Raw genomic sequence first — 18,980 nt, forward strand, 5'->3', positions numbered from 1 at the left:
CTGCATTCATCATAACTAGAATATTGCTGCTGATGTCAGAGTGACCGCTGACTGACTGCATTCATCATAACTAGAATATTGCTGCTGATGCCAGAGTGACCGCTGACTGACTGCAATCATCATAACTAGAATATTGCTGCTGATGTCAGAGTGACCGCTGACTGACTGCATTCATCATAACTAGAATATGGCTGCTGATGTCAGAGTGACCGCTGACTGACTGCATTCATCATAACTAGAATATTGCTGCTGATGCCAGAGTGACCGCTGACTGACTGCATTCATCATAACTAGAATATTGCTGCTGATGTCAGAGTGACCGCTGACTCACTGCATTCATCATAACTAGAATATTGCTGCTGAAGTCAGAGTGACCGCTGACTGACTGCATTCATCATAACTAGAATATTGCTGCTGAAGTCAGAGTGACTGCTGACTGACTGCATTAATCATAACTAGAATATTGCTGCTGATGTCAGAGTGACCACTTACTGACTGCAATCATCATAACTAGAATATTGCTGCTGATGTCAGAGTGACCGCTGACTGACTGCATTCATTATAACTAGAATATTGCTGCTGGTGTCAGAGTGACCGCAGACTGACTGCATTCATCATAACTAGAATATTGCTGCTGATGTCAGAGTGACCGCTGACTGACTGCATTCATCATAACTAGAATATTGCTGCTGATGTCAGAGTGACCGCTGACTGACTGCATTCATCGTAACTAGAATATTGCTGCTGATGCCAGAGTGACCGCTGACTGACTGCAATCATCATAACTAGAATATTGCTGCTGATGTCAGAGTGACCGCTGACTGACTGCATTCATCATAACTAGAATATTGCTGCTGATGTCAGAGTGACTGCTGACTGACTGCATTCATCATAACTAGAATATTGCTGCTGATGCCAGAGTGACCGCTGACTGACTGCATTCATCATAACTAGAATATTGCTGCTGATGTCAGAGTGACCGCTGACTGACTGCATTCATCATAACTAGAGTATTGCTGCTGAAGTCAGAGTGACCGCTGACTGACTGCATTCATCATAACTAGAATATTGCTGCTGAAGTCAGAGTGACCGCTGACTGACTGCATTAATCATAACTAGAATATTGCTGCTGATGTCAGAGTGACCGCTTACTGACTGCAATCATCATAACTAGAATATTGCTGCTGATGTCAGAGTGACCGCTGACTGACTGCATTCATTATAACTAGAATATTGCTGCTAGTGTCAGAGTGACCGCAGACTGACTGCATTCATCATAACTAGAATATTGCTGCTGGTGTCAGAGTGACCGCAGACTGACTGCAATCATCATAACTAGAATATTGCTGCTGATGTCAGAGTGACCGCTGACTGACTGCATTCATCATAACTAGAATATTGCTGCTGGTGTCAGAGTGACCGCAGACTGACTGCAATCATCATAACTAGAATATTGCTGCTGATGTCAGAGTGACCGCTGACTGACTGCATTCATCATAACTAGAATATTGCTGCTGGTGTCAGAGTGACCACTGACTGACTGCAATCATCATAACTAGAGTATTGTAGAAAAACACTCGGAAACACCGCTCACACAGAAACGGACAGTGCTGGAACCAGGATGGCCAAGTCCTTAAAACAACAATGAAGAAGAGGAGAAGGTCCGCACGTTGTCCTAAAAAGAGTCCTTTATTATGGACGTATCCAAAAATTCAGCAAACACAGTCACCCATCTCCAGCTGACATGTTTCAGACCAGATGGTCCTTAATCATAGCCGCTGACTGACTGCAATCATCATAACTAGAATATTACTGCTGATGTCAGAGTGACCGCTGACTGACTGCATTCATCATAACTAGAATATTGCTGCTGATGTCAGAGTGACCGCTGACTGACTGCAATCATCATAACTAGAATATTGCTGCTGAAGTCAGAGTGACCGCTGACTGACTGCATTCATCATAACTAGAATATTGCTGCTGGTGTCAGAGTGACCACTGACTGACTGCATTCATCATAACTAGAATATTGCTGCTGATGTCAGAGTGACCGCTGACTGACTGCAATCATCATAACTAGAATATTGCTGCTGATGTCAGAGTGACCACTGACTGACTGCATTCATCATAACTAGAATATTGCTGCTGATGTCAGAGTGACCACTGACTGACTGCATTCATCATAACTAGAATATTGCTGCTGATGTCAGAGTGACCGCTGACTGACTGCATTCATCATAACTAGACTATTTCTGCTGAAGTCAGAGTGACCGCTGACTGACTGCAATCATCATAACTAGAATATTGCTGCTGACGTCAGAGTGACCGCTGACTGACTGCAATCATTGTAACTAGAATATTGCTGCTGATGTCAGAGTGACCGCTGACTGACTGCATTCATCATAACTAGAATATTGCTGCTGATGTCAGAGTGACCATTGACTGACTGCATTCATCATAACTAGAATATTGCTGATGACGTCAGAGTGACCGCTGACTGACTGCATTCATCATAACTAGAATATTGCTGCTGATGTCAGAGTGACCATTGACTGACTGCATTCATCATAACTAGAATATTGCTGCTGATGTCAGAGTGACCGCTGACTGACAGCAATCATCATAACTAGAATATTGCTGCTGATGTCAGAGTGACCGTTGACTGACTGCATTTATCATAACTAGAACATTGCTGCTGATGTCAGAGTGACCGCTGACTGACTGCATTCATCATAACTAGAATATTGCTGCTGATGTCAGAGTGACCGCTGACTGACTGCATTCATCATAACTAGAATATTGCTGCTGATGTCAGAGTGACCGCAGACTGACTGCATTCATCATAACTAGAATATTGCTGCTGGTGTCAGAGTGACCGCAGACTGACTGCAATCATCATAACTAGAATATTGCTGGTGATGTCAGAGTGACCGCTGACTGACTGCATTCATCATAACTAGAATATTGCTGCTGGTGTCAGAGTGACCGCAGACTGACTGCAATCATCATAACTAGAATATTGCTGCTGATGTCAGAGTGACCGCTGACTGACTGCATTCATCATAACTAGAATATTGCTGCTGGTGTCAGAGTGACCACTGACTGACTGCAATCATCATAACTAGAGTATTGTAGAAAAACACTCGGAAACACCGCTCACACAGAAACGGACAGTGCTGGAACCAGGATGGCCAAGTCCTTAAAACAACAATGAAGAAGAGGAGAAGGTCCGCACGTTGTCCTAAAAAGAGTCCTTTATTATGGACGTATCCAAAAATTCAGCAAACACAGTCACCCATCTCCAGCTGACATGTTTCAGACCAGATGGTCCTTAATCATAGCCGCTGACTGACTGCAATCATCATAACTAGAATATTACTGCTGATGTCAGAGTGACCGCTGACTGACTGCATTTATCATAACTAGAATATTGCTGCTGATGTCAGAGTGACCGCTGACTGACTGCAATCATCATAACTAGAATATTGCTGCTGAAGTCAGAGTGACCGCTGACTGACTGCATTCATCATAACTAGAATATTGCTGCTGGTGTCAGAGTGACCACTGACTGACTGCATTCATCATAACTAGAATATTGCTGCTGATGTCAGAGTGACCACTGACTGACTGCATTCATCATAACTAGAATATTGCTGCTGATGTCAGAGTGACCACTGACTGACTGCATTCATCATAACTAGAATATTGCTGCTGATGTCAGAGTGACCGCTGACTGACTGCATTCATCATAACTAGACTATTTCTGCTGAAGTCAGAGTGACCGCTGACTGACTGCAATCATCATAACTAGAATATTGCTGCTGACGTCAGAGTGACCGCTGACTGACTGCAATCATTGTAACTAGAATATTGCTGCTGATGTCAGAGTGACCGCTGACTGACTGCATTCATCATAACTAGAATATTGCTGCTGATGTCAGAGTGACCATTGACTGACTGCATTCATCATAACTAGAATATTGCTGATGACGTCAGAGTGACCGCTGACTGACTGCATTCATCATAACTAGAATATTGCTGCTGATGTCAGAGTGACCATTGACTGACTGCATTCATCATAACTAGAATATTGCTGCTGATGTCAGAGTGACCGCTGACTGACAGCAATCATCATAACTAGAATATTGCTGCTGATGTCAGAGTGACCGTTGACTGACTGCATTTATCATAACTAGAACATTGCTGCTGATGTCAGAGTGACCGCTGACTGACTGCATTCATCATAACTAGAATATTGCTGCTGATGTCAGAGTGACCGCTGACTGACTGCATTCATCATAACTAGAATATTGCTGCTGATGTCAGAGTGACCGCAGACTGACTGCAATCATCATAACTAGAATATTGCTGCTGATGTCAGAGTGACCGCTGACTGACTGCATTCATCATAACTAGAATATTGCTGCTGATGTTAGAGTGACCGTCGACTGACTGCATTAATCATAACTAGAATATTGCTGCTGATGTCAGAGTGACCGCTGACTGACTGCAATCATCATAACTAGAATATTGCTGCTGATGTCAGAGTGACCGCTGACTGACTGCATTCATCATAACTAGAATATTGCTGCTGATGTCAGAGTGACCGCTGACTGACTGCATTCATCATAACTAGAATATTGCTGCTGAAGTCAGAGTGACCGCTGACTGACTGCATTCATCATAACTAGAATATTGCTGCTGATGTCAGAGTGACCGCTGACTGACTGCATTCATCATAACTAGAATATTGCTGCTGAAGTCAGAGTGACCGCTGACTGACTGCATTCATCATAACTAGAATATTGCTGCTGAAGTCAGAGTGACCGCTGACTGACTGCATTAATCATAACTAGAATATTGCTGCTGATGTCAGAGTGACCGCTTACTGACTGCAATCATCATAACTAGAATATTGCTGCTGATGTCAGAGTGACCGCTGACTGACTGCATTCATTATAACTAGAATATTGCTGCTGGTGTCAGAGTGACCGCAGACTGACTGCATTCATCATAACTAGAATATTGGTGCTGATGTCAGAGTGACCGCTGACTGACTGCATTCATCATAACTAGAATATTGCTGCTGATGTCAGAGTGACCGCTGACTGACTGCATTCATCATAACTAGAATATTGCTGCTGATGCCAGAGTGACCGCTGACTGACTACAATCATCATAACTAGAATATTGCTGCTGATGTCAGAGTGACCGCTGACTGACTGCATTCATCATAACTAGAATATTGCTGCTGATGTCAGAGTGACCGCTGACTGACTGCATTCATCATAACTAGAATATTGCTGCTGATGCCAGAGTGACCGCTGACTGACTGCATTCATCATAACTAGAATATTGCTGCTGATGTCAGAGTGACCGCTGACTGACTGCATTCATCATAACTAGAATATTGCTGCTGAAGTCAGAGTGACCGCTGACTGACTGCATTCATCATAACTAGAATATTGCTGCTGAAGTCAGAGTGACCGCTGACTGACTGCATTAATCATAACTAGAATATTGCTGCTGATGTCAGAGTGACCGCTTACTGACTGCAATCATCATAACTAGAATATTGCTGCTGATGTCAGAGTGACCGCTGACTGACTGCATTCATCATAACTAGAATATTGCTGCTGATGTCAGAGTGACCGCTGACTGACTGCATTCATCATAACTAGAATATTGCTGCTGAAGTCAGAGTGACCGCTGACTGACTGCATTCATCATAACTAGAATATTGCTGCTGATGTCAGAGTGACCGCTGACTGACTGCATTCATCATAACTAGAATATTGCTGCTGAAGTCAGAGTGACCGCTGACTGACTGCATTCATCATAACTAGAATATTGCTGCTGAAGTCAGAGTGACCGCTGACTGACTGCATTAATCATAACTAGAATATTGCTGCTGATGTCAGAGTGACCGCTTACTGACTGCAATCATCATAACTAGAATATTGCTGCTGATGTCAGAGTGACCGCTGACTGACTGCATTCATTATAACTAGAATATTGCTGCTGGTGTCAGAGTGACCGCAGACTGACTGCATTCATCATAACTAGAATATTGGTGCTGATGTCAGAGTGACCGCTGACTGACTGCATTCATCATAACTAGAATATTGCTGCTGATGTCAGAGTGACCGCTGACTGACTGCATTCATCATAACTAGAATATTGCTGCTGATGCCAGAGTGACCGCTGACTGACTACAATCATCATAACTAGAATATTGCTGCTGATGTCAGAGTGACCGCTGACTGACTGCATTCATCATAACTAGAATATTGCTGCTGATGTCAGAGTGACCGCTGACTGACTGCATTCATCATAACTAGAATATTGCTGCTGAAGTCAGAGTGACCGCTGACTGACTGCATTGATCATAACTAGAATATTGCTGCTGAAGTCAGAGTGACCGCTGACTGACTGCATTAATCATAACTAGAATATTGCTGCTGATGTCAGAGTGACCGCTTACTGACTGCAATCATCATAACTAGAATATTGCTGCTGATGTCAGAGTGACCGCTGACTGACTGCATTCATTATAACTAGAATATTGCTGCTGGTGTCAGAGTGACCGCAGACTGACTGCATTCATCATAACTAGAATATTGCTGCTGGTGTCAGAGTGACCGCAGACTGACTGCAATCATCATAACTAGAATATTGCTGCTGATGTCAGAGTGACCGCTGACTGACTGCATTCATCATAACTAGAATATTGCTGCTGGTGTCAGAGTGACCGCAGACTGACTGCAATCATCATAACTAGAATATTGCTGCTGATGTCAGAGTGACCGCTGACTGACTGCATTCATCATAACTAGAATATTGCTGCTGGTGTCAGAGTGACCACTGACTGACTGCAATCATCATAACTAGAATATTGCTGCTGATGTCAGAGTGACCGCTGACTGACTGCATCCATCATAACTAGAATATTGCTGCTGATGTCAGAGTGACCGCTGACTGACTGCAATCATCATAACTAGAATATTGCTGCTGATGTCAGAGTGACCGCTGACTGACTGCATCCATCATAACTAGAATATTGCTGCTGATGTCAGAGTGACCGCTGACTGACTGCATTCATCATAACTAGAATATTGCTGCTGATGTCAGAGTGACCGCTGACTGACTGCATTCATCATAACTAGAATATTGCTGCTGATGTCAGAGTGACCGCTGACTGACTGCATCCATCATAACTAGAATATTGCTGCTGATGTCAGAGTGACCGCTGACTGACTGCATTCATCATAACTAGATTATTGCTGCTGATGTCAGAGTGACCGCTGACTGACTGCAATCATCATAACTAGAATATTGCTGCTGATGTCAGAGTGACCACTGACTGACTGCATTCATCATAACTAGAATATTGCTGCTGGTGTCAGAGTGACCACTGACTGACTGCATTCATCATAACTAGAATATTGCTGCTTATGTCAGAGTGACCGCTGACTGACTGCATTCATCATAACTAGAATATTTCTGCTGAAGTCAGAGTGACCGCTGACTGACTGCAATCATCATAACTAGAATATTGCTGCTGACGTCAGAGTGACCGCTGACTGACTGCAATCATCATAACTAGAATATTACTGCTGATGTCAGAGTGACCGCTGACTGACTGCATTCATCATAACTAGAATATTGCTGCTGATGTCAGAGTGACCGCTGACTGACTGCAATCATCATAACTAGAATATTGCTGCTGAAGTCAGAGTGACCGCTGACTGACTGCATTCATCATAACTAGAATATTGCTGCTGGTGTCAGAGTGACCACTGACTGACTGCATTCATCATAACTAGAATATTGCTGCTGATGTCAGAGTGACCGCTGACTGACTGCAATCATCATAACTAGAATATTGCTGCTGATGTCAGAGTGACCACTGACTGACTGCATTCATCATAACTAGAATATTGCTGCTGGTGTCAGAGTGACCACTGACTGACTGCAATCATTGTAACTAGAATATTGCTGTTGATGTCAGAGTGACCGCTGACTGACTGCATTCATCATAACTAGAATATTGCTGCTGATGTCAGAGTGACCATTGACTGACTGCATTCATCATAACTAGAATATTGCTGCTGACGTCAGAGTGACCGCTGACTGACTGCATTCATCATAACTAGAATATTGCTGCTGATGTCAGAGTGACCATTGACTGACTGCATTCATCATAACTAGAATATTGCTGCTGATGTCAGAGTGACCGCTGACTGACAACAATCATCATAACTAGAATATTGCTGCTGATGTCAGAGTGACCGTTGACTGACTGCATTTATCATAACTAGAACATTGCTGCTGATGTCAGAGTGACCGCTGACTGACTGCATTTATCATAACTAGAATATTGCTGCTGATGTCAGAGTGACCGCTGACTGACTGCATTCATCATAACTAGAATATTGCTGCTGATGTCAGAGTGACCGCAGACTGACTGCAATCATCATAACTAGAATATTGCTGCTGATGTCAGAGTGACCGCTGACTGACTGCATTCATCATAACTAGAATATTGCTGCTGATGTTAGAGTGACCGTCGACTGACTGCATTCATCATAACTAGAATATTGCTGCTGATGTCAGAGTGACCGCTGACTGACTGCAATCATCATAACTAGAATATTGCTGCTGATGTCAGAGTGACCGCTGACTGACTGCATTCATCATAACTAGAATATTGCTGCTGATGTCAGAGTGGCCGCTGACTGACTGCATTCATCATAACTAGAATATTGCTGCTGATGTCAGAGTGGCCGCTGACTGACTGCATTCATCATAACTAGAATATTGCTGCTGATGTCAGAGTGACCGCTGACTGACTGTAATCATCATAACTAGAGTATTGCTGCTGATGTCAGAGTGACCGCTGACTGACTGCATTCATCATAACTAGAATATTGCTGCTGATGCCAGAGTGACCGCTGACTGACTGCATTCATCATAACTAGAATATTGCTGTTGAAGTCAGAGTGATCTCTGACTGACGGGGTACAATTCATGGATTCCAGATAAATAGGCAAATGTAGAAGAATTAAGTGTGTGTGCACAAGTGTACAAGCCCCAATTTATATTTTTTTAAATTTTCTGAACTCACTGCTGGATCAAACCCAATATGTCTGAAAAGGAGTGCATCAGCAGGGTGAGAGTGATGACGCCATCTATGTACTATCCAATACAGTCAGAAGCTGGCACATCTGAAGTAATACTTGATTGGTTCCATAAAAAAAGCAAATGGCCAATGTTTCAGAGCCATGTTGGGCCCCTTTATTAAGGCAAAATTTGATCACAAACAGCAGTCTGTCAGCCACTTTTGCAGAGTCTCTTGTGGGAGAAGTGTGAGTCAGACTCCTCTATACATTTGCCGTGGGCGATGTGTGTTCAGCGAGCCCACTCCCATTCCATATGCAGCCCCATCTTCCAGCCCCATCTTCCATGTATAACATTCATGTACAGCAGCCCCGGAAACAGGAAAAAAGGGCGCGGGCAGCTAGTGGACAAAAAGGGCAGGGCGCCAAACAGGAAAAAAGGGCGCCGGAGATTATTAACGTTTTACAAACGGCGCCCGGACATTTTCAATGTTTTTTAACTGTGCTTATCACAAGCGATTTAAGTTTAGAAAATGCGCCCGTGACGAATAACGTTTATAAAAATACTAAACATATTTATTGTATTTAACTAAAACATTATTTAAATTTGTATCCCTTACTGTAAAACATTATTATTCACAAAATAAAGCGATCAGTATGTAACGTAAATTGCAATATATTTTTTACAGTCACTATTTGTAAAACATTATTATCCACACAAAAAAATGATTTAAAATGTTATCCCTTAATGTTTGTAAAACATTATTATCCACATAATAAAGCGATCAGTAAGGGGGCTGGTTTGAGTTAGGCACCACCAGGGGGGTTTTAGGGTTAGGCACCACCAGGGGGTCTTAGGGTTAGGCACCACCAGGGGGGTGGTTAGAGTTAGGCACCACCAGTGGGGTGGTTATTATTAGACACCACTAGGGGGGGGTCATAGGTTTAGGCACCACCAGGGGGGTCTTAGAGTTAGGCACCACCAGGGGGGTCTAAGGGTTAGGGATAGGTACAGAGAGGGTTCTGTGTGAGAGTAGGGTTAAGTATAGCTACAGAACAATATACACCACCAGGGGGGTGGTTAGGGTTAGGTACCACCAGGGGGTCTTAGGGTTAGGCACCACCAGGAAGTTTTAGGGTTAGGCACCACCAGGGGGGTGGTTAGGGTTAGGCACCACCAGGGGGGTCTTAGGATTAGGGATAGGTACAAGAAGGGTTCTGTGTGAGAGTAGGATTAGGTATAGTTTTAGTAAAATATTAGTAATACTTACTAATGTTTTACAACACTTATTACGAACATAGTTATATTTATATCATCGTTATAAAGAATATTTTCAGATTTTACTATAAGAACAAACCATAAATGAAGGTTATTCACAATAATATACAATTATAACGATTAAACACATATTATCGTTTTTTTAACAAACTTAATTATAAGTTTCACTTTTGAAACAGAGAAGATTAACGGTTTCACAATTGCCGATTTCATACACATTATTTAATGATTTATACATTTGTAAAACATTATTTGTAAACGAAATACAACACAATATTTTTATAAACGGTATTACTGCTTATCGTTTACAACCCGCGCCCTTTTTTTCCTGATGCCCTTTTTTGATGTACGCAGCAACCCCTCCCATTCCATGTGCAGCCCCCTCTTCCATGTGTAACATCCATGCACAGCAGCCCCTCCCATTCCATGTGCAGCTCCCTCTTCCATGTGTATCATCCATGTACAGCAGCCCCTCCCATTCCATATGCAGCCCCCTCTTCCATGTGTAACATCCATGTACAATAGCTTCCCTCCCATTCCATGTGCAGCTCCCTCTTCCATGTGTAACATCCATGTACAGCAGCCCCCTCCCATTCCATGTGCAGCCCTCTCTTCCATGTGTAACATCCATGTACAGCAGCCCCTCCCCTTCCACGTGCAGCCCCTTATGCCATGTGTACCATCCATGCACAGCAGCCTCCCTCCCATTCCATGCGCAGTCCCCTCTTCTATGTGTAACATCCATGTACAGCAGCCCCTTCCATTCCATGTGCAGCCCCTTATGCCATGTGTAGCATCCATGTACAGCAGCCCCTCCCATTCCATGTGCAGCAGCTCACCTTCCATGTGTGTACCATCCATGCACAGCAGCCTCCCTCCCATTCCATGTGAAGCCCCCTCTTCCATATGCAACATCCATGTACAGCAGCCCAGGGCTGCCTTCAGAAATATGTGGGCCCCCCTCACTCCCCTCTGCCCTCTTCCAAAAAAAAGTGATGTTTCCCCATAAAAGAAACATGATGTCAGTGCTATACAAATACATAATAATATGATAGGACATTATCCTATGGGACTAACAGAAAACAATGTCCGCAAATGGACATTTTCTTCTAGTCCCATAGCAAATTTTATGGGACTACAGTACATGCAAGCGGAAGGCGAGGCAGAGCGGTTGCGGTGTGTGGCATCAAGTTGGAGGGGGCCCTGCTCTCCTCCCCCCTCCTTCCGTCCCAACAACTCAATTGCAGCAAGGGGAGCCGGGTAGAAAGCAAAAAAAAGCTGTGTATATAGGGGGCTGTTTGCCAGGCCCCAGACACATTCGGGCCCCATACACCAGGCACCCCTGTGATGCCTTATTGGTGGCCCTATAAGATATTGAGCTTTTCCCTGTCCCTCTTGCCAGCAGGGAAACCCGGCAGACTTCGACCTGGATTCAGGCATAGTGGAAATAGGCCCTTGCCCCTTCTCCCTCTCTCTGATGTAATCTGGATTTTTGCACATTTTCTTACTCCTCCTGTGAATCCACACAGAAAACAATACCACCACCAGGCCATTCTATGTCTCTATCACAATGCTTTCATCTTTCCAGTCTCAGCCTTCTAAAGCACCGCGTAGTTTAAGAATGGGACTTGGCTCGCGGCCTCTCCCCAGAGCAGATTCAGTATAATTTTATCCTCAAGTTACTTACAGAGTTTATCTTAGAATTCCATCATCCTCCGGTAAATCATAATCCCTGGGCTCTGTGGACATTCCTGCGATTCAATTCAGTGTTGAATATAAACTGTCATCTTCTGATCAATGAACCGGATCGCTCCCCGTTCAGTATAAACACACCCCGTAGCATATGGCAAAACGGCAAACACAACGCCACAAGGAATAAAACGGGAGAGAGATAAATATTATATTACATGCAGAAAAAGCTGGAAGAAATCACCAGCTCGGCTCTCAACAAATTCCCCTTTTTTTCCTTTTTGAACTCCCTATTTAATGTACAGAGAAGCGAGCATAATGCCTCAGAACAGAACCTTTTTTGTTTTAATAATTTCTTTATTTGAGTATTAAATATAACAAATCAATTAGACAGTACCATGTGCGTTTCAATATTAACAATGAACTTTCAATCAAAATTAAGGAGGTGAGCGTGTTTTTTGCATCATATTATCTGCGTGTAAAACATATTCATCACCATGACGTTATGATAATCATGGATAAAACAGGTATCATTTGCGCATATCTGCAGATTATCAGATATGTCAATTGCACATTTCTGAACTTATAGCAGCCAGGGCCGGGCCGAGGCATAGGCTGGAGAGGCTCCAGCCTCAGGGCGCAGTGTAGGAGGGGGCGCAGAATTCATTCAGCTGTCATTCCTAATTGTGTTTGAAGCAGAAAGAAATAAGAAAAGGGGATACATGGCAGTGACTGCAAGCCAGATAACTAGATATTAAGGTGTTGGGGAGGTTGTGGGCCCTGTGGCGCCTCTTAGTCTAATAGCAATCAGTGTTTGATGGCTCGGGTGGCAGGGATGGAGGGGCGCACTTTGGTGTCTCAGCCTTGGGTGCTGGAGGACCTTGTCCCGGCTCTGATAGCAGCTGTGCATATCTGAACATATATCAGTTGCACATATCAGTTGCCCATATCTGCAGACATATCAGTTGCGCATAACTGCAGATTTATCAGTTGTGCATATCTGCAGATATATCAGGTGCACATATCAGCTGCACATATCAGTTACGCATGTCTGCAGATATTTCAGTTGCACATATCAGTTGCCCATATCTGCAGACATTTCAGTTGCACATGTCAGTTGCACATATCTGCAGATTTATCAGTTGTGCATATGTGCAGATATGTTAGTTGCACATGTCAGTTGTGCATATCTGCAGACATTTCAGTTGCACATAGCTGCACATATCAGTTACGCATATCTGCAGATATTTCCGTTGTGCATACATCAGTTGCGCAAATCAGTTGCATATATCTGCAGATATTTCAGTTGCACATATCAGTTGCCCATATCTGCAGACATTTCAGTTGCTCATATTTATTGATTTATTTATTTATTGTATTTATAAAGCGCCAACATATTACGCAGCGCTGAACATTAATTTAGGTTACAGACAATATTTAGGGGTGACATACAGCAATATGACAATACAGGAATACAAGAAAACCATATCACACAGCACAGTATGAGTACAAGGTAATGCTTAGTCAGTCACTGGATGGAGCATGGAGATTATGCAAGTTAGGTTCACTCAGATGCATAGCATGGGTTGACAGTAATGGAGGTGCATGATCAGGTAGGACACAAAAGGAGGAGGACCCTGCCCATATTTGCAGATATATCGGTTGCATATATCTGCAGATATTTCAGTTGCACATGTCAGTTGTGCATATCTGCAGGTATTTCAGTTGCACATGTCAGTTGCCCATATCTGCAGATATTTCAGTTGCACATCTCAGTTACCCATATCTGCAGATATTTCAGTTGCACATCTCAGTTGCGCATATCTGCAGATATTTCAGTTGCACATCTCAGTTGTGCATTTCTGCATATATTTCAGTTGCACATAACTGCAGATACAGTATGTTGTGCATACATCAGTTGCGCATATCAGTTGCCCATATCTGCAGACATTTCAGTTGCACATTTCAGTTATGCATATCCACAGATATTTAAAGAGGAACTCCAGTGAAAATAATGTAACAAAAAAAGAGCTTCATTTTTACAATAATTAGGTATACATTATTTAGTCAGTGTTTGCCCATTGTAAAATCTTTTAAATCCCTGATTTACATTCTGACATTTATTACATGGTGACATTTTTACTGTTGGCAGGTGATGTAGCTGCTGCATGCTTTTTTGGCAGTAGGAAACAGCTGTAAACAGCTTTTTCCCACAATGCAACAAGGTTCACAGACAGGAAACTGCCAGGAGTACCACAGTCCTCATAGTTTCTTGTGGGAGGGGTTTCACCACAATATCAGTCATACAGCGCCCCCTGATGGTCTGTTTGTGAAAAGGAATAGATTTCTCATGTAAAAAGGGGGTATCAGCTACTGATTGGGATAAAGTTCAATTCTTGGTGGGAGTTTCTCTTTAAGATGTACATATCAGTTGCGCATATCTGCAGATATTTCAGTTGCACATATTTGCAGAAATATCGGTTTTGCATATTTGCACATATATGGGAAGCCTTATTAAAGCAGTCTTACTCAAAAGCCTAGTACACACATCCAATTTTTGGTTGGCCAATGCAAATTCTACCACCGGCACGTAGTACAAAGGCCAACAGATTTTTAATACTATACACAGATTGTGTGGAAAAGCTCTCAAACTACTGGAATGGTAACATTTGTGGAGATATATTGGGGTGCTGATGATGTTAGGAATACAGGAACATACTTCTTTCATTTTTCTGTCTACTAAGTCTGCTAACAGCTAGGCTGGCTCTTGAAGGTGTCACCTAGCTCCAGGAAACGGTTAATGGGAGCCTGTATGTACATGTAAATTCTGTATGCCTGTTACAAGCAATTCTGGCTTTGGGGAAAGCTGTGTGTACTATAGGACAATAGGAAGGGCTTTTGAGTCTGTATGCAGTTCCTCTGAGAGTGAGTAACTGCTAATTGGGTTGTCTGCATAGGTTCTGAACTCTTTGACATGGAGACACCCAATTGTCCCAAAAGACAATCGGACTAATTGAATCTGCCAACTTCATAGGCTATCAGGAAACTCGGTAATTTACTTCACACAGGACATCCTGCTGCAATGTGAAAGTCTTAATCAATTGTCACCTGTAACCTGGGGAGATTGGAGGTTAGGGAAATCTTTTCATGTATGTGGGCTATAGTACATTTTTCCCATATGGATGTTAGATCTCTGGAAATCCAATTATGACTGAGATTTAATTAAAAACTAGTTCTTCCCCTCCCCAAGGAAGTTGCAGCCTCCAGGCGTATTTCATAGTATAAAACCGCAGCTAGGATAGCCACAACTTGTAGTTCATGGAGGTAGTCCACACGGCTAGAACAAACCTGGTTCCTGACCAGAAGTGCGTACCCCCGCAACAACGCCAGATCGATACGCTGGTACGTTTATTTCCCGTTTATTTTGGTAAGCAAAATCGCTTTGTGTGGTATCTTTGTAACTCTTAATTTTGTACCCTTTTTACTTTGTTTTTTGTAATCTTTTGTATATATTCTGTTCTGCATTGTTCTATGTTTTTATGGAATATTAAATCATTATTTAATAAGCTTGACTTCTGCTGTACTAAACTAACACTCATCGCCTAGAAGAGACTGCAGTGTAGCTGTGTATAAGTCCATGCCTAATTTGTATGCTTGAGCAACACTACCATATGAAATTGTAATTGCATTGTGTGTGGGGGCGTTTGTCATACGTTGGCCCAAAGTGCGCAGCTGACCCAACGTACGATACGCCAGTGCGAGTAGCTAACAGTATCGTTCGGAACGACTGTTAGTGGTTTTGCGTCACTATAGTGTAAGATTGCAACGGTGTGTGTGTGCGTGGCGCTCTCGTATTTGGCCTAAGCACAGAGCTGACCCAAATACGAAAACGCAGATTTGCGTATTGAGCACTCGATAGCTGAGTGAACGTGTCTAGCAACGCTAGTGGTGGCAGTGGGAAGTGTTTGAGGGGTTCCAGCCTTGTTTGTAGCTTAAATAAGGCTGTTCCCCGCTTAATCTATAAGTGGCAGTTCCTGTATGAGTCAGGACTGAGACAGTATAACCCTCACTGATAAGAAATTACAACTATAAAAGACTTTCCGAGCAGAAAATGGCTTCTGAGAGTAGAAAAGAGATAAAAATGGTCAATATTTCATAGATTTTAGCTCTGGCATACTTCAATGAATGTGTCATTTAGCAAAAACCAGTAAACCAGTAAAAACTTAAAAAGTAGATCTAAATATAAAATAAAACTGTGGAATATCTTAAAGAGTCATTTTTAGGTGAAGGAGGATAGATACAATTGTTTATTTGATTAGTTTATTTTCACCTCGGGTATCCTTTAGGGCCTGAGCCCACTGACGCAGTTCTGTCCGCTTTTCAGTTAAACATCAATTAGAGATGCTGAAAAGCGGACAGAAGCGGATACAACTGCATCAGTGGGCTCAGGCCCTGAAGACTGTTTGCTAGACAGTGGCACACTATACTAACAAGGATGGAAAAAAATGGAAACACAACCAAATGAAGTAGCCAATGACCATTCAACCACTGGCTTCAGAAAAGCAGGAGCCTTGCTGTTTGGATCTGTGACATCTGTCTCTCTCTCCCCCTATCCCCCCCCCAACCCCCACCCCACTACACACACATACACACACACACACACACACACACTTGCTTTTGTAAAAAGAACAAGATTGGCCAAAAAAAGGGGGGACTACTAGGTTCATCACGTGCGCCAGGCAAGGGATGTGTGTCAGCTTAGCCAACCTTAAAGCGTGAATGAAATTACTCCCATTATCACACACAACCATGCCCGGTTTCAGGTCCAGCGGTGCCAGCCACAAATCTGTCTGTTCCTTTATTCCCCTCCAAATTTCCTCCTGCTGACATCATGCCCTTGAAGCTGTTTGTCTCCACCACTCGATATGGCAGCATTTCGCAGGCCAGAAGCTTGGCTATGCTGGCTGTTAGTGCCACGGCCCGGGGGTCATTTGCTGGCAATTTCCTCTTGCGCTCAAACATCTCCGAGACAGACAACTGAACCGTAGGGCTGCACACTGAAGGGCTGTTGGTTGTTGTGTTTGATGAAGACTGGGAGACCTCAAGAGCACTACTCCGGAAAGTGACAGTGTCAGCGTCGTCTGATGTTTGTGAATGTTGTTGTGAACCACGCAATGGCTGGGCTACTGCTGCTGCTGAGGAGGGTCTGGTGGTGAGTCTGGTAACCCCAAGGGAGGCAGTGTTGCTGGTACCCTGTCCTGCCGTGTTTGCCCACAGAGTGGGATGTTTGGATACCATGTGGCGGTTCATGCTGGTGGTGGAGAGATTGTTAATATTTTTCCCCCTGCTCAGGCGGGTCTTGCACACCTTGCAAATCACCATGGTACCATCCTCACTGCAGTCTTCAAAGAAAGGCCAGACTTTGGAGCACCTGCCTTGCTGGCGATTTCTGTTTGCGCCTCTTTTGCGTCTCACTTGAACTTCCACGCTTGTGGTGCCTGAAATTTCGCGCCGCCTACCTTGTGGCACAATGCGAACTCGTGCAGCAGTGGGTTCTTCAACAGACTCATCTGTGCTGCTACGACGGCGATGTTCTCCTTCACATACAAAATCTGGGTCTGTGTCCACATTGTCCAAACCCTCCTCTTCCATCTCCTCAAACTCGTCATATGTGATTGTGGGCCGCCGCCGTGGAGTAGAGCTCCCCAGAACAACCTCTGCGCAGCTCACTCCAACGTCGCCTTCCAGATCTTCTCGGCCGACCTCCTGCAATTGAAACCCCTCCTGCCCAACTTGCTCTGGGATTTGGGTTTCAAAGTCCTCGGACTCGCCTTGCATTTCAGTGCGCGGTGCATTTCCCACAGTAAATGGTTGTGAATCCGGGCACAACATTTCTGGCTGTTCCATTGACCTTTGAAAGGTGGAAGTTTGTTGGGCTGGGAATAGCTCCTGCGAATACCCCATTGTGTCCTGAGGAAATTCTTAGGACTGGTTATTTGGCAGTTGTGTGCGTGGTGTCGCTGCCGGTTGTGTCAGCTTTGTGCCCACTGGCTCCTTGTAACTGGCTGAGGACTTGGACCTCGTGCGTGATGTGCTGGTGCTGCTTAACCCACTGCTGGACGCTTGAGAGGTCATCCAATTAACTATCTGGTCCTGTTCTTTTGGATTTGTGAGGGTTGATTTCCTGGACAACATGAGCGGTATTGAGTGGGTTTTCTTCGGTGCTCCACTGTAGCCTGTACGTGATCCGTCAGGGGAAACACCTCTTCCCTTGCCCCTCCCTCTTTCACAGGATTTCTTCTTCATTTCACTTATCCTTAAAGTACACGCTGACTGGCAGCAGTACAGTGGCAGTACAGAAATGCTATATAGTGGTGGGTGAGCAATGTACTACTATTCCCAGCAGCGACACAGAGCACAATGCTATACAGTGGTGGGTGAGCGGTGTACTACTGTTCCCAGCAGCGACACAGAGCACAATGCTTTACAGTGGTGGGTGAGCGGTGTACTACTATTCCCAGCAGCGACACAGAGCACAATGCTATACAGTGGTGGGTGAGCGGTGTACTACTATTCCCAGCAGCGACACAGAGCACAATGCTATACAGTGGTGGGTGAGCGGTGTACTACTGTTCCCAGCAGCGACACAGAGCACAATGCTATACAGTGGTGGGTGAGCGGTGTACTACTATTCCCAGCAGCGACACAGAGCACAATGCTATACAGTGGTGGGTGACCGGTGTACTACTGTTCCCAGCAGCGACACAGAGCACAATGCTATACAGTGGTGGGTGAGCGGTGTACTACTATTCCCAGCAGCGACACAGAGCACAATGCTATACAGTGGTGGGTGAGCGGTGTACTACTATTCCCAGCAGCGACACAGAGCACAA

The sequence above is a fragment of the Hyperolius riggenbachi genome, chromosome 1, assembly GCF_040937935.1.
Source record: "Hyperolius riggenbachi isolate aHypRig1 chromosome 1, aHypRig1.pri, whole genome shotgun sequence".
In the NCBI taxonomy this organism is placed as follows: domain Eukaryota; kingdom Metazoa; phylum Chordata; class Amphibia; order Anura; family Hyperoliidae; genus Hyperolius; species Hyperolius riggenbachi.